At 39.2% G+C, this 24,658-nt stretch overlaps 1 long non-coding RNA gene across 5 annotated transcripts in view; it reads right to left on the reverse strand.

The window, feature by feature from the left end:
• Positions 1–579: 579 nt before the first annotated feature.
• Positions 580–24,658, reverse strand: part of LOC113010090 (uncharacterized) — a 62,425-nt gene continuing 38,346 nt past the window's right edge. For all 5 annotated transcript variants that reach the window (XR_013903102.1, XR_003270279.2, XR_013903104.1 and 2 more), the window contains one exon: positions 580–3,092. This is a non-coding gene — a long non-coding RNA (uncharacterized LOC113010090). The remainder of the gene's footprint in view (positions 3,093–24,658) is intronic.

Genomic DNA, 24,658 nt, shown 5'->3' on the forward strand with positions numbered 1-24,658 from the left:
AGCTACACAATGGTAGCTTAGATTATATTGTAAACACAAACCCAAAGTGGTTCGATATTTGCTCTTTTCTGAGAAAACATAATGGCGACAAACAATATTTTACAAAATCTGAAAACACACTTTATTTACTAAGAAAAAAAGCAATTTCACCTGGTTTTATGGACTCGTAAATCAGTAGTTATCATAGTATGGCATACTGTAAATTTGCTGCTTTGCATTTCTTCAAAAATTACTGCATTTCAAAGCATTCCTCAGAAGCATTAATTTATCTTCAAGCCCATCCAATTATCTATTTAGCCAATCGTATAATTACTTGTCTGTGTGCCAAGAGTGTTTATTAGGATTCCTAACACACAAATTAAATTGCCCCATAAACAATTTAGGAGCCATTAGAGCATCCTAAGAAACGATTCACTTAATGAGGGGGTGGGATGGCTATGGTGAGATGAGGAGACAGGGGGTTGTAGCAAATAGCAGCATCAACTGACATTGGGGTAACAGACAATTAAATCTTGGCAAGCTAAACTGCTATACAACCGATATGATGGCTTGTTTGAAATCCATATAATGAGCTACATGCAGAGTCTTGTAAATTTTTTATTTTTTTATATAACAGATGGAAAACACACCCTCCCTTGCTATGTTTATGAATGAGTACCTGTATAGAAAACCAAATTACAGACGAATCTTTCACTGTATCCCACTGGTGGTGGAAGCGAGTATCATCATGTCACCAGCATCTTGTTGAAGTTGATTTCTCCTGAAGGCAAAATGGTAGGCGTGTGAGTAAAATAATTACAATATGTAACAATCTGTTTCTCCTGCTCACAATAATTAATTTAAACAATTAATGTCCGAAGGTTAAATTTGCTTTATAAAACAAAAGGGTTTTCAGACAAACCCCACTCATAAAAAACGTCCAATATAAAAGATATTAGCATACATATACATATACACAATAGCAACACAGTTAAGTTTAAGGAGAAAAAAGTCCTACAAAAATAGAAAATGTACTTATTTTTTGCAGATCAGTTGTTTCTTTGGTTGGTATACAATACTATATTTTATAATTTCACAAGTTTTACTGTTAGATGTTAAACATTTTATCTTCTTTTAACTACACCTATAGCATATAAACCACAACCTTATACCATGAAATATGTTGCCACATTACTTTTTGCAGCATTACAAGTATGTGTTTTTAAACTTCTTCCAAACAAACCTTGAAGAATCAAATTTTGTCCACAAGAGGTGCTGTCATAACTTATTCAATAGCAAGTGAGGACTTGTGTTTTGACACCTAACTTCAAAGTATCTGGATTCTTTTTCATGTCGGCATTGGAGGAAAGTCAAAAGGATGCCAAATGCAAAATCCGTCACCGAGGTCAAAGCTACTTCCCAAGATGACAGAGGGGTCGGCAGATTCATTGTCAGTGCAGAGTCACAATGCCACCTGTCCTTGAAACACTGTTCTAAGCATCAGCTTTGTCTTTTCCATCCAGCATGACCAGCTCTCCTTTCTCTTTAGCTGCTCTTTCATCTGGTATTTAATGGAGGGATTGTCGACATGAAAGACATGACCACTTTGCCTTTCATCACAATGACATCATCCCTCTGGGTGCACCTGAGAACTTATCTTGTTAAAGTGGAATTCTGTATATTAAGATAAAATCCCACATTTCATTGGGAATGGTTCGCTTACACAGAAGAATGATAACATCGGGGGGGATAAAGCTTCAACATTTAGAATGATTTGTTGACAGGATCTTTGACCCTCTTTTTATTACACTATAACCATTTTAGGAAGAAAAAATGTAGTCCCTAACATTTACGTGCAATAATGAAATGTGTGTATTGTATTAACTTTTACTTCAAATGAGTTATCTGATCAAAAAATTACTTTTTTAGTATTAAATATTGTGTATGTAAAGCTTTTTGCTATTCAAATCTCCGTGTGACTGTTGACTGAAACTCCCTATGCTTCAGTGTAGTATCATTTTGAGTAACAAGCAGGATCTCTATTAGCAAAAGCTTTATTTCCCCTTGATAAAGCTTTAAGGACCTGTATATTTTTAATGGTACTTGTAGGCGAGGAAATCAGTGAACCACACAAAAAAGTATTATTTCACATTTAATCTTACTATCTGCGTGTTTGAGAAAAAGAGAGAGTGTGTTGAACATTACAGCAATGAAATGGATATCCTCTAAATCCAATAATTACGCTGCTAAGACACGCACTTCTGAATTTAATCAAACTTATTGAACAGAACCTCTTGTACCCCTGCACTGAGTTTAACAGGAGCTCCCTCTTTTTTATTGAAGTTGTAATGTTTTGCGGTACTTGGTCCCTCTGAGACTGTAGACACATCTTCAAAAGAACACCTGCCCTTATCTGTGTGCTTGACCTATTTCCCCAGCTTCTTTCCTCTATCCCTCCCTCTGTACAGCTTGGGCTACAGAGGACAGGTAATCCCATTGACAGTAGCAGAGACTGATGCGGTGCACCTGTGATCTGGTTATCTTGTCTAATCTTAATCATGAATAAAGCTGGTAGCAAACCAGTGAGGCTTTTGTAAGAGTTCCTGGGCTGTCATAGATCATTAGACTTAAAATAAGTGAGCACTGAACTAGATATTGTCAGGGGAAAACACTGGACAGAAGAGGTGAATGAAACTGCTGATAACAGTTTGTATGTAGGTAATGTTGACGCTTTTATGGAAGAGAGTCAAGTTAAAACAGCACTGATGGTATTCATAAAGAGAAAGAAATGATAAGGCCTTTAGTTCAAGGTTTAGCAGGACAGTTTAGAAATGCTTTTGATTGTGTTTTCTAGGACAAACTGAATTAACACAAGAAACCTAGACAAAACAGTACATGCAAACCTAGCGGCTTGGAGCTGTTGCAATATGAAAACAAAGACAAGAAAGGAAAATATTAAGTTCCCTGAGCATGGTCAATAAAGTGAAACAGCTAAACATAAACAAACTTAAATATTGATGGAGGATGTTATTCTCCTGGGAGGGAAAGCAAAGGCGTCTTCTGGTGCCTCGGCGTCTGTGTGAGCAGCAGCATAACGCAGGGAGCCTCTGTAGCTGTAAGAGATGAGAAGCAATGAGTACAGTCAGTATCTTTGCTCAGCCTCCAGGTGCTTAACTCGTTTTTTACTCGTTTTATAACGTAATGTGCACTTTGTTTTTATCAAAGCAGTGAAACTCGATCCATGCAAGAGTTGTCCACTCATTCAATTAATTGATTTTGCTGTCATCAGCCACTCTCTGCTGAACACTCTCTCTATCCTGTGCAGTCTCTCGTTCTTTCCGACCTCTCTGTGGGCTCTTGATGGCAGCTGAACGTTTATAGAGAGGCCCAGCAGGTATTTAGGCTTTCAACAGCTCAGGATAATGTGCATCTAGTGCACGAAGCTAAAAATGTAGCTACTCAGGCCTACCTAATTCATTTAACACAGCCCAAGGAGGCTGTGTTCTGGATCTTCAAAATCCATCAGCTTGTGGAGGAGTTCAGACACAAGTACAGCAAACAAACTGTTCCCAAGAAGCCGAGACAAGTGTGCGGAAGAGTTTTAATCCTCTGACACAATTTACTGCTTCCCATCAGATGAGGATTCATAATCCAGATTTACTGTGAATCAGAATCAGAATCAGAATACTTTATTCATCCCGAGGGAAATTAGGGGTTACAGCAGGCAGCACGCTAATGGCGCATGCGCACTCACAAAGGAACCTTCTGACCAACTTTACACAAACATCACATTGGGCAGACATGTCAGAAGGTAGGCTGATAGGAAAAAAACAACGAAAATACACTACATGAGGTAAGAGGAGGAGAAAAAAAACTCCACTCAGACTGAGCTCCTAGTGGGAGAACAGTTTGATAAAAGAAAAAACACCTCAGCACAAAAGCACATGACTATCAATACACCATAGAAACACGAGACAAGCAACAGGGGCGGGTAAAGGGTAAGAGAGAGCCGGCGTAGACAGCGCATCCGGTCCTGCAGCATCTGTGCTGGTCCAGTTGACTGCTATCATCCCCGGTAGGGCACAAGCATCGAAGGCGTTGGAAAGGGAGGGGGATGAGTGAGTGCTTATCAGTGTAAGTGTGTGTGTGTGCGTGTCCATAGTTTAGCTGAGACAGTGTCCTTCGGCCTATCAGGCTAAGTAAACAGTCCTCCAGCCAATCCAGGTGTCCTTCATGGGGCGGGAAGAATAGTCATCACACAGTCGTTATCAGGGAGTTGTTTTGGTGGGCTCCAGCCTTGGGCCTGCAGCTGGGACCGTGGTGTCCAAATGTTGCATATTGTTGATTTCTCCTTTGTGAGCAGCTCGAATTCTAGCACTCCGAGGCTGGTCTCTCGATCTCCCGTTGAAGAGCTGCGAGCCTCCCCATGATGGTATCAAACTTCTGTTCCGTGGTGTTGTCAGTCTTTTGATTCTGAGACCTCACAACTGCAGTGATCCGTTCCGCGATGTTTTCCAACTGTCGCTCAAGGGTCTCATTTTGAGCAGGCCTCTCTCTGATGTTTCCCCTCATACGCTCAATGGTGTTGTTTTGAGCCTTCACAGCAGCTGTAAGCGTCTCCAAGGTGTTGACCATATTACGTTCGTTGTGAGAGGTCGCACCTCGTCCCGTCGCTTCGAATCCAGCGGGCAGCCTTGTGGGGGTTTGAACAGCCGGTTCCGCTTTCTTATTTCTCTGATAAACCAGGGCTAAGCCAACGCCGATCAGCGTGAACCCTGTTATCATGGTTCCGAATAGGTAGATATCTTCAGCCTCCTCGATCGACAGTCCCGCCAGGCACACGGTCCTCCAGTTCTGCCACCCGTCCAAGGTGCATAACACTAAAATAATGACAGAGCTGCTCATCGTTCTCAGTATGGTCAGACTCAATCTACTTAGTTTTGCCTTGTACGAGAGTTTCCCTTTTTTCAGAGCTTTTCCTAATGGTTATTTTTTATTTGCTGCATTCAGGCAGATTGCATCTTTGTTCTGGGGTTGTGCAGGAGATGCTCATCTTTCTTGCTAAGGAAACCAGGGCAACCACCTTCTGACAACTCCCTCGACTCCACTGGCTTATGGAGTCAGACAGTGAACACATGCATACACAGAGGCGCACGCCAACACATACTGTAGGTGGTGATAGACAAGTTAGAGGAGGAAGAATGCATTCACATACATACTGTATAAGGTGAGAGAGAGGTTCAAAGATGGATTGGAAGGCAAAAACAAGTGCACTGTAAAATTTGATTCTGGTTTTAATTTTTGTTATTAATAACATAGATAATCACATCATCCATAATCCTTAAAAAAAAACATACCACTACATCAATGTGACAAAATCTGTACCATTTAAAAAGCTACAAATCCTTTTAAAGTACTCCTGAAAAAAATATTCTATCTAGCTTGCTGATATGGTGGGGTTTATCAAAAATTCTTAAAGCTTGTCTACCCCAATATATTTGCCCCACATTAAAGAAAAATACCATCTTCTAACTTTTTTATGCATTCACACAGTCACAAAATTTTCTCTTGCAGCGACAGAGGTATTGAGGCCTGTCTATACGGATGCGCTGTGGCATGGTTGTCTTCAGCTGGGAAGAGGACTGCAGAGGGTTTTGACAGTGTTCACTCCAGATATCCTGCTCCAAGTGGAACTGATCAGAATAGACGCCTCTCTCAGCACTGCCGGGTGAGCTCCACATCATGTCTGTCACTGCTGTCAAAAAGTGGGGCCTGCACTTGGATGCTCACTTTATAACATAGAGATGGGCTGTAACATCTTGTTAAACTCTCAAAATTGCCTATTTTCTTTCTTTCTTTTTCTCATTGCATTTTTTACCGTGTTACCTACTAATTTAAGACTAAAAAGATTATCTGAATGATCTGAATAAAAACTACTGCTTACTCACGGCCCTCAGCTAATGATGAAACCCATCTCTTTGCAGGTCTTATGACAATTAGACAGAAAGCAGATTTGTTTATTTATTTATTCGTTCATTGAATCAGCACATTGGCAAGTTTGTTGAATGTGCTACATTATACCATACAGTTATTATTTCTCGTCATATGGTAGTTAGTTCTGCTTCCTCACAGCCAGAAGGTCCTGCTTCTGAATCCTTTCTGTTTGGTATTGCAGGTATTCCAGCTTCCTCCCACAGTCCAAAGGTTAATTTTTGGGTGTAGGTGTGAATGGTTGTCTGTCTTTATGTTTTATATCAGCGACTGATCAGTGACCTGTCCAGGGTATTCCCTGCCTCGTGTCCTATGACACCTGGGATAGGTCATATTCCCCTGTGATTCTGAATTGAATGAGTGCAGGAAAATGAAGGGATTATTATTTCTTTTAATTTCTTTGTGCGTCCAATGAGGCAAATCATTTTGAGTGTTCCATAATATCCTAATATTCTATTCTAGATAATTGTACATAATAATCACTATTTAGTATTTAGAAACAAGCACCATCTTGACAGAACCACAGTGGTGAAATCTTCTGATAAATACCCAGTTATGTCATTTACCCTCATCTTTCTCTGTGAGAACATAGTAAAAGTAAGAAAAGATTTTTGTAATTTCATTAGAAAATGAGCCTGAAAAAATGAAGTGAGTTGTGTGATGCTTTTCTCATCAGTATTTTGATAAAGGCTCTGTCGAAGTGTTTGGCTGCTGTACTGGACGGGTGGAGAGTGTCCCCATCAACACTGAGGTGAAGTGAAATCTCAAACCGACGGAGCTTTCCCTGGTGACTCGGCAACATGGCTAATGGCTTTGCTCAGGGCCTGTCCAGGCATAGCTTGTCAATACAATTCTGTTCCGCTTTTCCCACTTGCCAGTTCCCATCTGGAGCCAATTCATGAACTAAGATGGTGTGTACCTTTCCCATGAGGTCACTGCCTGTTTCTACACAACACTTAGCCCCAGTCCTGCCTTTCACATCCCATGTGCTCCTCTTTCTTCTCGCTCCACTGAGCTTCTTTTTCATTGTGACAGACCATACAGGGAAGTGCTTTACAGTAACTTAACTTCCTCTTTACTGTAAGGCCTCTAAGGCCTTTATGTCAAAGAAAGTAATGAAGATGTTGCTATAGGTCAAAGCACAACTTTGTGATCTATGTATGCAGTAAAAACATAGGTGCACGTGTATATAATATTCCTGAAAAGTTTGGGATCATTGTAATTTATTGTTCTGTTCTTCATGTATAGCCTCTTTTTGTGTCAAAATACATTTGACTAGAATAGGAAATTTATGTTTACAGTTTAAGTTCACTTGAATTATGGACTGGATTTTCATTCAACAATTCTGAAATGCTCAGTAAAATGGTAGAAACAAAATCAAAGAGAGGATGCTGGTCATCTGCAGTGAAAGAGGTTGATAACAGCAGGTACAACCTGCAAATTATTGGCCTGCTGTTGTTAGTCCACTGGCCATGCTGGCTCCCACAGTTAAAGCATGCAGCCCTACCCAAGTCTTGGGGCCATTATTTTCAAAAAGACAGTGTATTACACATTTCTAATTACTTTTCATTTTAATTTGTTACACTGGTCATACGGCTTGTTTTGCTCTCTGCAACATCACCAGGGATCCAGTGTAACTTAACTGACAGTTAATAATAGAAACCCTGAAACTGCCCAGGTATTAGCACAAATCCCTGATCTTATAAGCAGAACACATGCAAGATCTCTGCACTTTACCATCACATCCTTTTGTTGATCAGTTTCAAAGTAATGTGCATATCTTCAACCCTCAGCAGCCAAGGATTTCTGCACCTATTGAATTCAGGGAGCTGTTGCACGAGGGAGTATAAAAGGCACTTGTTGGTACCCTTCTCAAAAATTTCAGCTGGGGATAAACAAGTACTTAATTACTTTTACATACGACAGTTCCACAAGTATTTCTGAAGGGCGCCAATTCTGTATACTGCGTTCTTCTGTTACTAGGTCAGTAATTGCATTCTGACACCACTTTAGTGGAAATCACTGTCACTTTGATTGTGGCATAAGAAACAAACAAAGAAAGAGGTTAGATAAATTATATCTTTATCTAACCTCTATATTTATATAACCTCAATACATACTTTTATTTGTCCTCCAAATAGATTCCTTGTCAGTCTCCAAATAATAATTTGGTAAATTAAGTGACCAAGCTTAACAAGTATATAATAAAGTTTTCCTCTTATCATTTAGGAGCAGCTTAGCTTTTGAGCCACTAAAACATATCATCCATAAAGAAAAGAAATGTAAGCTGCCACAAGTCAAGTACTAAACAGCAGGAGGTTGTCAGACAGCCTGGCTAAGGGGGTTACGGTTTCTACTCACCCAGTCAAAGTGCATATTCATTCTTGCTGCTCTACTCTGGTTCAGCACTGAACTGTTCAACTGTGTCTCAAGGGTGAGCATCAGACAGGCATAATTCCAGGGCCATGCACTGTTGCTCACATTACTATGCTGAGCCATATTTACCTGTTTAGTTGAAGGAAGAACGAGTGAACAAGGAGAAACTGTTAGATCAACTGAAGGAGCATCAGGGACTTTGGATTTTGTATTAGAACATTTAAACAATGGTCTGTAACTTGACTGCAAAATAAATATTTAATCTTTTTCTGACCAACTCTGTAACCTTTTTGGATTTGAGAAGTTTGAACATTTAGCAGTGCTGGGTAAAAACACAGAAATACTTTTGACAGATCTTCAATATCACAAAGAAAAAACACACGTTAAACCTAGGAGTATCTGCCTGCTTGTACAAGTAAACTAGGAAGTGGACGAAAAGTAATACAGTCAAAAAACATACAGCCCCAAAGGATGGATGGCTACATTTGTAAATTTGCCTTTGAATTTTGAGATATACTGCACAATAATTATTACACATTATTATTTTCACTCATGTAATAATGTGGAAACAGCAAGAATGACCCATATATAAGCAGTTACACAAGAATGCTTCCCAAGTCTGCTGATTGCTATTTCTTATTATGCCCCCTGATCAACGTGCCTTACAATGTGTATTTGCCCTTTTTCCTTTTCTATGCCTGAGATTTTTATACATTTTAAAACTTATAGTTTACTTTTTTATATTTTATACTAACAAGAGTAACTAGAAGGGGAGCCAGAGAGTACATTTTGAACATCGTATAAAATCTTACAACTTACTTCAGTCAGTTCTGATGTTGCCCATGCTACAACTCTGGCCAGGTTTCATGAATTTTTGTTTGGTCAGTGTCCTTGTAGTCTTGGTAAATTCTAAATAAATAAATAGTGTACCTTTAACTTCTTAAAAAAGTTCTTAGAAAGTTTGAAACTTTGCCGCAAATAAGGGTTTCAAAAACTTTCCCTCTTCAGATTATAGTTTTACTATGTTTACTATGTATCTACAAAGTTTCGCAACTTGTTGCTTCATTTATGAATTAATCCAGAGGGCTGACTAGAATGGTGGTCATTCACTAATATTTATGTGAAAATGGTCCTACCCTGCACAAAAAACAAATGCATATGTACGTTTACCATCATAAAACATTCATAAAACCCTGTGCACCAGAATATTTTGTTCTTACCATTGAAAGGCTTGTGAAATCTGCACACAATCGGCATAGTGCCCCATTTCTAAAAACCTCCAGGTGAAATGGAGAAACTGGTTACAATGTGAAAGGCAAGCCTACACCGCTAAAGGCAAGAAAGTAGGTCCCTGCATTACAAAGGGAGTTCAAAATACCTAGCATACGTCTCTGTTATCTGGATTCCCTTACCCTTAGTTATCAACTCTTTTTGTTAACCCAGGGTTTCCCCTGCATGAAAGTGCACATGAAAGACATGACCTTGGCAGCATCTGACCAATTCCAGTTACTACAAAGTCTAATGCCAACGAGTGGAAGATGAATCTATACTATGGAGAAAAAATTTGAAGAAGTTAAACACAATACAAACTGAAAACAACACAGCTGCTCCCGACAGATCAATAGTGTAAGTGTGCACAAGAGGAAAAACACTGTAGAGTAATATAGTAATAAAGGTGTATGCTTTAAGCACTTTGGTAGGTAAGACTGGAACAGCGCTACTACATTAATAAAGTCCACCTTATTCGAAGAAAGGAAAGAAGGCCTGGAAAAATGTTAACAGACTCGTCAATATCATATCTCTATCATTAAGACACAGGAGAATCTGATGGTTTATGATTGAGTATTGCCCTGGGGCAGACTGACAGAAGCGAGGCTGCCATATCGCGCCATCGGCCCCTCTGGCCAACACCAGTAGGCAGTAGGTGAAGTGTCTTGGACACAACGACCAGGACAGAGAGCCCGGGGAACAAACCGGCAACCTTCCGGTTACAGATGCGCTTCCCAACCCCCTGAGCCACGGTCGCCCATAATCTTTAGACTAACCAGATTAGGTTTAGATTAGCTTTACAGGGTAAGATATAATGACTGTATACCACATCATTGTACTTTGAATCCAGTGTTAGCCTGGATAAAATAAGTTACTTGAAGAAATTCCAACAAAAAAATTGAAACAACAGTGGCCACCAAGGAAGCCGGAAAAATTACATTTTTCCATGGTTTCAAATATTTAATGTGGTGACACTTTAGCTCGGTGTATAACCAGATAACAACATACGACATCTACACTGATCCATTATGCAATTAGTTTTTAATTAATTACAAAATCTGAGGCTCCAAGTTCTCAATGCTGTTTCTCCAGTGCTAGCAATTGTATTCAGTTAAGGGTGTGTGTAAATTATCTGAGATAGCTAGCCCTTAAACTTAGTTTGCATATATGGTCAGAGGGTCTTCTAAATTTGTTTGGAGAGTATGAACACATTTAGGAAAATATTGACAAATCAGTTTTGTGAATGAGGTCCATTTTTGGATCTTCCTACCAAAGTATTTGAACTAAGAACATGCTAATGATGTGGATACAGTAGCCTAATGAACAGATCACACAGTTCTCTCATGATCTTGCTTCAGTGGGACAACATGACTGGCACATATATTTCCAGGCTGGGCTGCTGTTTGGCTCTTTGGAAGCAGTGGCTTGAACACAACCATTTTATTATGCATTATGCAGTTCTCCTGTAAAGTTCTGCTCAGGATATTGTGAATACTATTTCTCTCCCTCCCTCTCTCTCTCTCTAACTGTGTTGGCATTTAGATAAGCAAATGCAACAATCACATCTTGGCTTGGCATAATTTTCGTGTCATGTTTGTGTCCACTCAGCAATTCTATAGTAGCATATGGTTACAGTATGCTTATGTTACAATGGGAGTTAACAGAAATGCATATCTGTGTATGAAATGCATGTCAACTGAACAAAGAGTCAGAAGCATAGCGACACATGTCTGATATTACACAGTGTGTGTTTGTGTTTAGAAACATTAGCTGTAACTTTCTGAAACTGACAGTTTCTGATGTTTACATCTATTTTATTTAATGGTAACAGTGAAGATTCTGGCTTTTTTTTTTAAATTTCCCAACATCACATTCCTTTCATCTTTATACACTTGATTTTCAACAAGTCATAGTTATGATATGCCATGACACAATGCTCTGTACTGTCTTTACATGTCAGTGACCTAATCTCAAATGGTATTCAGCAGTGTTTTGCTTAAATCACATTCTCACATACTGTACTGTCACTTTTCAGCAAGGTTGCTGGAAATAATCATGACATCTCGGTGTGTCATGCATCATGGTGGATAGCTCAGGTGACACAGGGCTGATGTCAGCACCCCACATCATATAAAAAAGCTCTCATCATTCATACCCACAGGTCTCTCCCTATAGCAAAGAGTGCTGAACCTGACACACGCCAACCGTCAGGGAAATGTGCTACTTCCCACGTAGCTTTGCCTGTTGGAAAAGTTGGTGCAAACATGCAGTATAGCGTACAAGGTTTGACTCGGTGCTCAGCACTGTAGGCCTAGGCATCTGTCTCTCACACCCACAGGTCTCTTCTTGGCCCACAGGTCTCTTCTACAACACCCTCTCTCAGTCAGCAAATGCCACCCACCAGCTATCCCAGCTGCCAAACAGTAGGTGGTGGAAAGCAAAATAGGCAGGTGTATTAAGTACAACAACACCTCAAACCACAAAGCACAGTCTCATCTACCTCCTCCTGGTTCTTAGCACAGATACAGGAAGCAATCCACAGTTTCATTTGTAGGTAATAATTACAAAATTCATTTTCACAAGAAATGTATTTAAATAGCACAAGAACAATCTTTTCAGGGCACTTTACATCATAAGGGGACTGATTTACAAATGTTATATAGGAAGAAATCTAACATTGCCTTTTAGGCAAGGACTCAAATGTGCAATATGTACATAAAAAATATGAAATAACATAATAATAAGACTGTGTTTAACTAACTGAGCCATTTCCATGCTACATGTAATAAAATAGAAATCAAGTGGTGGGAGATTATTTCTTTATGCCATACTTCCCCATTGCAGGAGATTTCATGAATAATTCACCTTGAGTGGACATAAATGACATGTAATTGTTGTTAAATTAAAATGATAGGATGATTTCATGGGGTATTATATGTTCATAAATGGTCAAATGAGCCATTTTAGTCCATTGGTTACTAGACAACATCTCGGTATCTAATACAGCTAAGAACCTTCAGGTGCATAAGATATACCTGTGTGTACAATCTGGCTAGTAAACTCCATGTGGTCAAGGAGTAGTTCAAGGACCAAGAAACAAACAAGCGAACAGAGCATGATTTTGTGTATCGTAGTAAGATTGATGTGCCTCATGCAATTTCTGTCTGCGCCTTACAAAAAGAAAAAAAGTCTGCCCCCTTCTTAACCGTTCATCCACTTCTGAGGGAAGCTAGAGCCTTTCTCATGTGTTATAAGGCAAAAAGCAGGGTACACCATGGAGAAGTTGTCATTTAGTCTTTTAAAGGGCCAGAACAGAGAGACAGACGGTCATTCACACTGATGGCCAATTCAGAATCATCAGTCAATCTAACATACATGTCTCACCCCAGTCTTTAGAGTGTGGGAGTATGTCAGAATAGCCACACGGGCAAAAGAAGAACAAGCTCCATGCAGACAGGCCCTGGCCGCTTAATGGATTCAAACCCAGAACCTTGTTGATGGTAAAAGGTAGTACTTACCACACTGCCACTGTTGCTGCACAGAAACACACTGCTGACACTGCTAATTAAAAGGTTAGTACAAAACATGTTGCAGAAAACTTCCAGACCAATGGTGTCTTTTGTTTAGGTATATGTAAAATTGGAACTGCTTATAAACTGTCTACGGCACTCTTCACACAAGCAAGGTGTGGACTTTTAATATGATTCGCAGGCAAGCCTTTTGTCAGAGCTGTGCTTCTTTCCTTCTGTGAAACACCACCTATTATGATGCAGAATCCAATTACAGATGGCAGAGGCTTGTCAGGTGCAATGAGCTCTAGTGACCCCTGACCCTTCAGTCAATGTTTTCTAGCTTTCCCTTGCAGCTGATCACTGGTGCTGTCGAATTCTTCCACTGAACGGTTATGCAAAAATTTAAACAGCGATAGCAATGAGTTAATTAGTGATGGATGGAGTCAGTCATGACTGAGCTAGGTATCAAACTTACATTATGAAACAAGCACATGTTTTAAATGAAATGATGGTTCATATTGTGAATTTTACTTCTGATAAAGGTTTTAGTTTTTTTATGTTGTTTTGATCCTGCTACAGTCACTTTAAGTAAATACAATTTTGCACGAGGCTGTTTGGGTTTAAAACTGATAAAATACAATTTGAGTGAACATTTTATAGCAATGAAAATTTGAGGATGTATTCAGTACATTTTTCAGCTTTCCTGGTAAATAATTTACAAAATGCTCTCATTATTTTTCTTTAAAAATAATTGTGGGTGAAATCGAGGAGATATGGTTGGATTTAGAGTTAGGGTTATGTTATTGCACATGATCCCAGTGTTGTGTTCACTTGCTTGTACTGGGTCCAGTTGTATTTGTTTCTTTACTTATGTCCAGACTTGTTACATTGTTTGCTGCCTTCTTGGCCACATGTGTCTTATACAAATAAAAGATTATTGATATTAGACCAAAACTCTTTTTGCAGTAGTTGTGTCTACTGACATTGCATCACAACATCTTCTGTGCCCCATGACTTATGAACATTTGAATTAAGAGTCAGTGTCAGCTGCATTAATTTTTTAAATTAAATAAATAATCACTCAAAGCACAATCATACAGAGTCTAGAGTCTCTGAATGGAATATAATATTGTTGAATAATAACTATGTGGTGAGGTGTGAGTACTAGAAATTTGGATCCATGCAAACGACAGGTAACAACAGACGCAAGCCTAACGAGGCTTTCAAACTTAGAGCCTGGCTTTTCATGTGAAATGAAAAGAGTGGATCTTAATATCCTTGCATACATGGCATTTCTGCTGCTCTCTACCTGCCAGCCTCTCTGAGGTAGGGCGAATATTACATGGCTCCTTTTTTAATGTTCTCTGCAAATCCTGGGGGGAAATTACCCAAGCCCGGTCACCGCCGTTTGTGACAGATGGAAAACCTTTCCAAAGGGATTATGATGCCCTAGACTTACTCTCATTCTCATTTCTTTTAAAGCCCAGGTATCAGGTATCTGTCAGGCGAGCTTGGGATTGCCTTGACAGAGGTTCTCATGTCTCAGCTCACCCCTCGTCAGAGAGCAGATGAAATTCCCCGTTATAACCCCTCTGTCTCTGCCATTCACAGCTGTCAGGCAACACAATGACATAATGGCAACATTTGAAATGCACCCTAATAGTGCCGTGTTGGACCTTGTTAACACTATCATCCAAGCCAAAGAAAAGGCTTTATAGCCCATCAGACGTGTGCCACATTCACAGTTGCCCCTTGAAATGGGATTAACTTTTAAGTACACATCTGAGGGAGACACTATGAGGAAGAATTGATGGACTGCTCCATTAAAGGAGATGTTGTTTGTTGAGATTTAAGGTACCTTGGGGAAAGTCACAGTGAGTGTGTATCCATGGTGTTGACAACATGTAAGAATGTGTGCCCATTGTTCTCTATTTGTAAGAATGTTCCCAGGTACATACTTAAGAGTATGCAAGTATTTATGATCTGCATTTGTTGTGGTTTCAATTGATTTTGATAATGTCAATATTATTTTTAAATAATAGTATAGTATATAAAAGTATTATTTATAAATGTTTATATATATATTACTGTGTAAAAGTCTGTGCAAATTAGTCAATCCCCATTTCTCTATATTTGCTATGAAAGTGGGAAAAAGGAGCAGCAATGTATTATTACTGCTGATTTAAATGCATTGCATGAGGCAAAAGCAGTGTTTGTACAATTCAAATAGACCTGAAAGTTAATATTTGACATGACCACCTTTTTTTCTTCAGAATAGCCTGAACTCTCTTGGGGTAGCTTTTCAGTAATTTATCAGTAGTCCTCCCAAAACACTTCCCCACACTTCTTGAAGGACATTCTGAAGCTCTTCTTTCATTGTTGGCTGCCTATTGTTCAGTTCTCTGTCAAGATGATCCAACACTGCCTCAATATAGTTGAGGTCCAGTCTCTGGGGAGCCCAGTCTATGATTGTGCTCCATTGTGTATTTTTCTACACTGATATGTTTTTAGTGCTTCAGTCCTAGTGTGTTTGGGATTATTGTTCTGATGAAAAATGATCAACCAGACACATTTTTTAAAATATGATTGTATGGTGAGTCAAAATCTGACCAAATTTTTCTGCGTTCATTTTCAGGCCACTGCCTGAAATGCAGCCCCAAATGAAGACAGATCTTCTGCCATGTTTTTAGAGATGTCTATAGCTATTGTACATGTGTCCTGACCTCCTTTGTACAATCTGAACACAAAGTTTGATGTTTCAATTCATCATTCCATAAGACGAAAGTTGCACAAGGTTTTCAGTCCAGTTCTTGTGTAATTTGGCATACCTCAACCTTTTCTGCGCATTTTCCTTCATTAACAATAGCTATTTGACAGCCACCAGACTATTTTTGATGAGGCCTCGGGAAAATATTCAGTTCAATTCAGTTCAGTCCAAATCAATTTTATTTATATAGCTTCAAATCAAAACAACAGCTCCCTCGAGGCATTTTATATTGTAAGGTAAAGACCCTACAATAATACAGACCAAACAAAGAAATAGTAGATGGATTAACTGAAGGGTCAGATGTATCTGTCAGGTCCTGTGTCAACTTTGCTTGATTTTTTTCCTATTTCATAATTACTTGAATTTCAAATACTGTTCATCTGCTGTATATAGCTTTAAGCCAGCAGCTTTTTCTTTAGACCTCAACTTGTCCAGCATCCTCATTTTTAATAACACAGTGTACATCATGTTGAGTAAGTTTTCAGCAGCTAACTTTTTGGAAATTACATTTTTGATGCCAACAATGTAGTTCTATGTCTGTCAAGGTGTGTTATCTTTGGCATTTTTCACAGATTTGACAAAAGAAATTGGTACAATTATTTGTTTTGCCAAAAGAAATGATTTGAAATTGATTAACTGTCTGAGTTGTCTGTTATGTACAGACACAACACTGGCTCAGTGCCACAACAAACTAAATAACCTTTCCTCTAAAAAATGGTCAAGCAGAAAATATCAAAAGAAAATTTCTGAAATAACTTCAGAAAGCCTGGAGAAGTATTCCTCAAAACCAGAAAGCCATGCTCCTTGGGGGCAAAATAATGAAATAAGGGGTGACTATACTTTTGCACAGTACTGTTTACTAAATATTGCATATATGTTATTTATCAGTCTCGGTAGGCGGGGATCAGCCAACCGAGGCCTCCGCACCTAGCCGCTTGGCACACATTGCACCCGATCCCTACGGCACCTCCTTTGGGTGGTGGGCCTGCAGGACGATGGGCCCATGTCCCTTTTTCGGGCTGTGCCCGGCCAGGCCCCATAGAGTAAGGCCCAGCCACCAGACGCTCGCCCTCGGGCACCCTCCCCAGGCTTGGCTCCAGGGTCTAGGGCCCCGGTAACCTTATCCTGGGCAGTGTGAACTGTCCAGGCAAAGAGCCCCAGTACAACATATCCCCTGGAATCCCTGGGACACACAATTCCCTGCACCACAATAAGGTAGCGATTCGCGAAGGGGAACATTAACAACAATTATCAGCAACAATCAAAATTATGCAGTTTATGTTTAATTTATGTTTTTCCATGTGGACTTGTTATTAAAAGATAGTCAGTGGAAGTTATCTTTCTTACTATGTGTTTTTGTTATGTTTTATTATGTTTGTATCCTGTTTTAACAGCATTGGTATTAAATACAATAAAACTTTCTGTTTTATTGTATTGTGATTATTCCTAGTTTTTACTTATATAGCTATATAGGGCTTTGTGACTTTGAAAATTTTTCTGTACAGTGTAAAATATATAGATAATTTTACTTGTCCATCCCAAGTGGAATTACTTTCTTATTTGTGTATTACTAGTACCTCATTTATCCATGTTCCTGTCACACACTATGCTGAAAATACTCGTGAAAGGTACCAAAAGGTTGCTTTTTGAGTGACATTCAGAATATTTAAAGAAGCAAGACTAAGAGTCTACCGTTCTTCTATAGCAAGTCAAGCTGTACAACTTTAACAATACTAACAAGTTGCTGTTTAGCAATATTTATTGTGATACCATGTCCACATCTACTAATTGCTGTAGCTCTAAACACAAATTAGAAGTCTACACACTGAACAGAAACATTTTAATGACAGTCTATCCAATAGATGTTTAGGCATTTTGGTCAAAACTTTATGTTAGCCCCAAATAAAAAGTCAAAGAACAACCAGAGTCATTAGGACTTCTCTAGACAGCATGAATATTTGCCTAATTAAAAGTAAAAACCAAAGGCTACAGAGACAGTTTTAAAAAACAAAAATATAAGGTTGTTGAGTTGAGGAATTGTTTGGAAACCCACCAGCCAAAACTTCAGTTTAACGCCTCTGGACAATCACTAAAACCCAATGTCAATTGAGTACAGGCATTCCATGTTTAAACTGCAGTATGCAAAAAATAAATGACACATTTAACAGTATGAACATCGGACACACTTGATTTTTTTTATTTTTTTTATTTCAGGCTGCATTTGCTGTTATTGTTAATACTTTCTCTTTGTCCAATAAGATATTCCCACTGGTCACTAAGCACTTATTCCAGACCAGCCACACTATTAAAATTAAATAAAACCTCAGAAGAAACTAATTTCCATTTGCTTTAACTGAGAGTGGAGACTGTATTCTATGCATTGTCTACAGGTTCACCATCAGCATGGATATAGTTCTTTTCATCTTTGATATTAATTTAAATTCCATTGTCTGTTTCAATTGCAAATTTTTTCAGGTCCATAATTTCCACTCTCCTCATTAATGCTCAAAAAGCATAAAGAAGAATATGTAAGGAACTGGTTAAATAACCCATTAAGAAAAAAATAATTACTTAATGCACAGAACACAGTTTGTAAGGCTGTTGTTGAACTGCATAGGTAATGCATGCTTTTGTTTGAAGTGAATCAAAGACTCATCACCCTAGGGGTGATAGAGTCAAAATTAAAGAACGCTTTCAAATATTGGGAAATAAACTCACTTGTCAAGAGTGATGACTACTGTGGTATGCTAGGTATTCAAGCACTGTGCTTTTGGGTTCAGACATAGATGGAGCCCTGCGCACCTTCCTAATATTCATACCATCTCCTCCCAGCCACTAACAGCCACTAACAGCTCATTACTACCTTTTACAATTCTTCATAATTATTAAGAAAAATATACTGAGATTAGCAGCATTTTTAGTTCTGCAATAAGTAACCTGGTGTAAGGTTAAAGGGATAGTTCAGCATTTTAAAACTGTAAATCTTAATAGTAGTCCTGCCAGTTATTTGAAAAGAAGCTTCTCTTTGTCTTTGTCTTTCTTTATAGAATGAAACTGGTTCAAGCTTAACTTAATTTAGCTCAACTTAGCCTAAAGACTATAAATAGGTGGAAACCTCTATGCTACGCCCAAATTTTATTAAGCCGTGCAAAGACAATATATAAGTGTGAATATTCTTAAATGTGACTATACATATTTAAATACATTCCCAGTAACTGGAGTGGATTCTGCTCCTTGTCAGTTATAGAGAAGCACAAACCAACCCTGTAACCAAGGCAGTCCACTACACATTTCTCTTGATGACTGCTCAGTAATGATTTAATATTATGCCCACGGACTGCAAGAGCAAATATCCACTGTGCATTAAATGAGGGATTTCAATTTGAAACACAAGGGTGTTTGTGTTAACATCGTGATTCAGTTAACCAGAACGCATCAGGTTTCGGAGTTCATCTCTCCTACGCTGATGTAGTCCAGGATCCATGTGTGAGACTTTCTTTCCAAGCTCCTTAGACGACTTTCTTGTGGTCAATCCAGGCGGTGTGCAGGTCAGTCTGGGGGGCTGGGGCTATCCTAGCTACAATAGGGTGTCCGGCGAGGTATACACCCTGGACATGTTGACAATCTGATGAAGGACTAACATAGAGAGACAAACAACTATTCACTCTCACATTCACACCTACGGGCAATTTAGAAGCACCAGTTAACCTAACCCCACTAACTGCATGTCTTTAGACTGTGGGAGGAGGCCAGAGAGAGAATGTGGAGAACATGCAAACTCCACACAGAAAGGCCCCGGCCAGATGGTGGATTTGAACTCAGGCAACAGTGCTACATATATATGTTAAAAGATATAAACAAAGATCCATAACTATATTAGGAAGATGGCCACGATCAACCAAGTGCTTAGTGAATACTTCAGGCAGCAGAAACCTGAGAAAGAAGATAAAGCAAGAAGAGGAACCACCATGGTAGAACAGGCCCCCGCAAGGCAAGTGCCATTGGCAGATAGGATTTCTTTATGTCAGCAGCTTCTTCTATCAACGGCTGGACATAGCTGGGCTGAAAGTCAGCACCGAGACACTATTCATTCTGTAAATTTTAGCTTTCTTTTTGTAAGAAGGCTCCAGTCAGGTGGTAATTCAACATTGGCTTCCTTCTTTCTTTTTTTTATTTTGCTGAGTTGCCAAATGCGTTGCCACTTGTAGTAAAAGTGAATGTTTATATTACATAATATGTCAGAATCCTCAACAAAACTAGAATTTTGTTTAATTATAGGCATGACAAATTAAAATTTCTGAACTATTTTAAAACAGCACCTGCTCAGAAATACTCTACATACTCTTACTTTGGTGTACTGACATATGACGGATTTTGCCAAAACCAAACATGGCCTGGAGCAGAGAGACCTGGGTGTCCAGGTGGAGTGGTATAGGAAAACAGATGAGCAGGAAAGGTTGAATAAATAGTCGGAGAGCATGGCAGACAAGAACAGTTGCACTGAAGCTAGGAGACAGGAGAGAGACCTCAAGAGGTCACCAACTGAGGTGAATCCCCTCTGTAAGCTGGGCAGGATTCTGAACTGACTCTTGAGCAGAAGCTGAAAAAGACCAAGGCCAGCCAAGGGCCTGGAAGCATTAGAGGCCAGGGAACTGCAGTGGCTGCAGGACCTCCAAAGCACTAGGGAACAGTGACCCTGGCACGCTGGGCAGCTGTGGGTACAATGAACATAAATAGCTAAGAGAGGGGCAACATAGACTGTCAAAAATCTGGTTAAAAGTTATGGTCGTTTCATTCTATTAATATAACACAGGGGAAAAGACCCAAATGCATGACCGTGAAGCATAATTAATAATGAGAAAGTAAGTCTTCAGTGTCTAAAACAAAAAAGCAAGAAATATTTAGCTCAATGAGCTACTTAAAACAAAACAGAATTCCAGCGTGAGTAGACACAACTCATACATTCAGGGCTGAACTGTTGTGTATGAGACAGACGGTCACAGAGGATGAAAAAACATAGCAAAAGCACCAGATATGCTGAAGAAGCTCAAAATAAAGCAAAGGGAGGACAGGGAAGCTAACACTGAGAGAAAACAATAGATGATAGACAATGACAAAGAGATACAGGAGGCACTGCAAAAATGTGAATAATTACTAATCGCTTAGAAATACAAGAAAACATGTCAGATAAATGAAAACAGGGAACAAATCTCAAACATAGCCAGGAAAGCTAGACTAAGAAATTATCTAATTGAAATATAAAATGATCAAGTTTATGCGACGAGTCCATCAAATGCTCTGACATCTCAAAATTAAGTCTTTTAACTGCCAAACAGGGGGAGGGGGTGGACTAGGGAGGGTAATCTTTGGAGACAGGGTTGTAATTTTTCTAAGTGAGTCATCAAAGATAGCCATTTAATCCCACATCTGTCCCAGACAGGAACAGAGAACTCTTTTGATCAGGAAATGAGGCCAGCACTGGGCCTCCAGAAAAATACCCAAATTCCATTTGGGGGATTGAAGTCAATTCAAGGGATGAAAAGATCAACAAACCATCGATTTGTTACATGCAATGTGCATGTCATCTAATTAAGTAAAATGTACACAAATTAGACTACTGCTGTTTCGCGGTTCTTCTTACCCACATATTTTAGATAAAATGAATGACCTGTCAGCTTGCTTTTAAACTCTGTGGATACGAGGGATTCATTAGAGAGCAAAATATGTTATTTATTCTTCTATAACAGTCTATACATGCTGTAAAGGATGTAAATACATGTGTAATAATACACACTGTTGGATGTTTATGTTTTTAGCATTATTGTAAATGTGCTTTATATCTTTCACTGTTATGCAATCACCACTCTCTTACACATAGAAATATTACAGCTTCAACTGCTGGCCTCTATTATTGAACAGAAAGAGGAAAAATATTGCAGGTGGTTGGCATTTAATATTTAAGAGGTTTTGCTGGATTCAAGCACCTGACTCGCATGCTGAAGAAAAACTGAGGATTTCTCTGCAGACCTGGCCTGCAGACCCTGTGGCCTCCACACTGCCCTCTATCCCACAACACCCCCTACCCACTCTCAAGCCATCCCTGTCTTGGACACAAAGCCTGGTCTGCACCCAAATACTTCGCCTTCATGCCTTATTCATTTTCCATAACATGAACATCCCAAGTAAGTCTCTGTCTGTCAGCCTCTCTCTGGATTCTTGGATTAATGTAAATCCCAGCAAACAAAGAAGATTCAGTAGTGGGTGATAAAGAATAGCTGCTATTTGCATCGTAATGTGAATTTATTAGATCGGTCTATATCCTGGAGATGGCTGCCTATTTCAGCAGTGATGTGGTGTTTTGTTGTTTTTGTGGAAAATGATGCTTCCTCCGGATGAGGGGTGGAGATAGAAGTGTCCTTGTTCATCTGGGGAAATGTTTATCATGATTCCCACACATTTCTTTCTCTTCTGACAAATCAGCTGCAACACTTTTTACACCAACATTTGAAGTAGATATCCCAAGCGACCTCCTTTGGGACTTCCAATTCTGAAGACTCTTGTTTGTGTCCTCTCCGAGGCTCTCAGCAGGGAAGGATGCAATGTTCTATGTTTAAAATGAAAAGAGGTGTCATGAGGTGTCACTAAATGCAGCGGGACTGTTTGATTGCTTCACTCGGCTATGAGGGGCTGTTCTCGTGTCTGTTTGGTGCCTATCACTTGCTGCTGGTTTGCCTCATCATAAATAATGCAGTCTTCATCCTGCCCACCCAACAAACACCTAAATGAAGGCAGCCTGCATTGCAGATTCTCAGAATGGGAAAGGTTACTTCAAGGAGTACAGCAAAGCCGAACGAGAAAACAACAGGAAATGTTTGACGAGGATGCCTCTGTTTGAGGGCGCTGTTTACAAATATGTGTATTCTTGTTGGAATGATATGTGTGTGCTGGTGTCAGCGTACTCTTCTGCATATGTATCTATCTTGTGTGGGTGGAATAAATAAAAGTAGCAACATATAAGGGGTAGTATAGAGAGAGAACAGAGAACACTATGGGCAAATTCATAAGCCCGCAAAATACAGTAGCTCTATTTCCCAAAATATCGTGTTTTGGGGGAAGATGAGATTGGCAGAAAAAAAATATGTGATGACAGTTATCTCCAACATAAAAGTATGCTCACGCAATGCTCCAGAAAACTTGTGGCTGAGACATTCCAACAATTGGAAATCTGCTCCCCCTCTACTTTTAATCACCTGAGTTTCTGATGAAATACTGAGCTGGAGGCATGTCAGTATCTGTTAATACTGGGAGCAAGACAAACCAGTTGTTGTCATTCTCCACTATATGTGTGAATGGGGATGAATGCATTAACAGATGATCTTATAAACCTGGTCTAACCTCAGACTAACCTGGATTTGGTCTGGAAACTAACTTTTTCCAGAGTCCATCCCTGAGATTACAGACGCCACGCTGGGTAATTTGTGACTATTACATAAGGTGCAGTCGATAATGAATCTTTTTTATAACAACTATTTAGAAATAATAATATCTTGCCGTGTTTGGTGGCAAGAGACAAGCAAGTTAATAGTCTCTGAAACAGCAGTAAGCCAATTTCTGCACTATTCTAATTCGAAAGTGAAATGTGTGTAGTTTGGAGGAGCTAGTGGGAGCAGGTTTGTTATTCCTTCTGCTGGCTGGAGTTTTTGAAGATGTGATCTCTGCTCTCCTGATAGTAAAGAAGCTCATGCAACTGAGTTCAGTTTACGAGCAGCTAGAGTCAATAAAAAGTAGATTACGCATGGATTGGTGACTACTTAGTTCAGCATTTGCATATCGCATATGCACACAGAAATCAAGACAGTGGACTCCTTTTTTTTTTTCTTTCTTTTTTTTAAACATTCCCATAATCTGGGAATCAATATTCTGAAACCACACAGACACCAGAAGCAGTTTTTATGTGAAAATATGTTACCCTCAATCAAAAATAGATTAGGTAGAGGTCACGGACTACCTTGTTGGCTGCCAATGGTCCATGTTGAAAATAATGAACCGCTGAAAACATGACAGACGCAAATAGCATGATATATGGGAGTAACAGACTGTGCAGGCTTAATTGATAGTCAGGTGATAAATAAGGCAGAACACAAGAAAACTCCTATCAATTAATAGCATTTGCAAGAAAACATGCCCATGACAATGCTTGTAAAACAGGGGGAAGCATTTGACTGTGAACAAGGATTAATGAATGACTGATCAGAACTTTAATTAATGACTGTTAAAACAGTGGTCTGTCCTAAAGTGTTTTAACATGTGCCTAGCATCAGCTGGTTAAACTCAGTTTTGTCTCCAGAGTACCTCGACAAGCTATATTCAGAACTCTTGTTCTTTGTAATACAATCCAGTTTATAGATAATTGATTCTGGGATATAGTCCAACTAAGTCAGCCTTCTGGGAAGTATGTTAGTGGTCACCCAACTACTGAAAAGCTTCTAGACATCCATACCGAGCCAAGAAACAGCATCCCACCCTGAATCTAATGATTTTCTTTTTTATTCTTCCTGAAAAATTCAGGGAATTTAATAAACTTTACAATGTATAAGTGACACAGCAGTTTCTCTGGATTCTGGCATTAAACCTCACCAAATGTCATGCTGGCAAAGATAAAGCCAAACAGCAATTACGACCCAGCAAATAGGGTTACCAAAAATCTATTTAAAGTCTGTTTTAGAATCTGAAATTGTGAGTCACTGTGCTGTGGAATAGACTG

The sequence above is a fragment of the Astatotilapia calliptera genome, chromosome 18, assembly GCF_964374335.1.
Source record: "Astatotilapia calliptera chromosome 18, fAstCal68.1, whole genome shotgun sequence".
NCBI lineage: Eukaryota > Metazoa > Chordata > Actinopteri > Cichliformes > Cichlidae > Astatotilapia > Astatotilapia calliptera.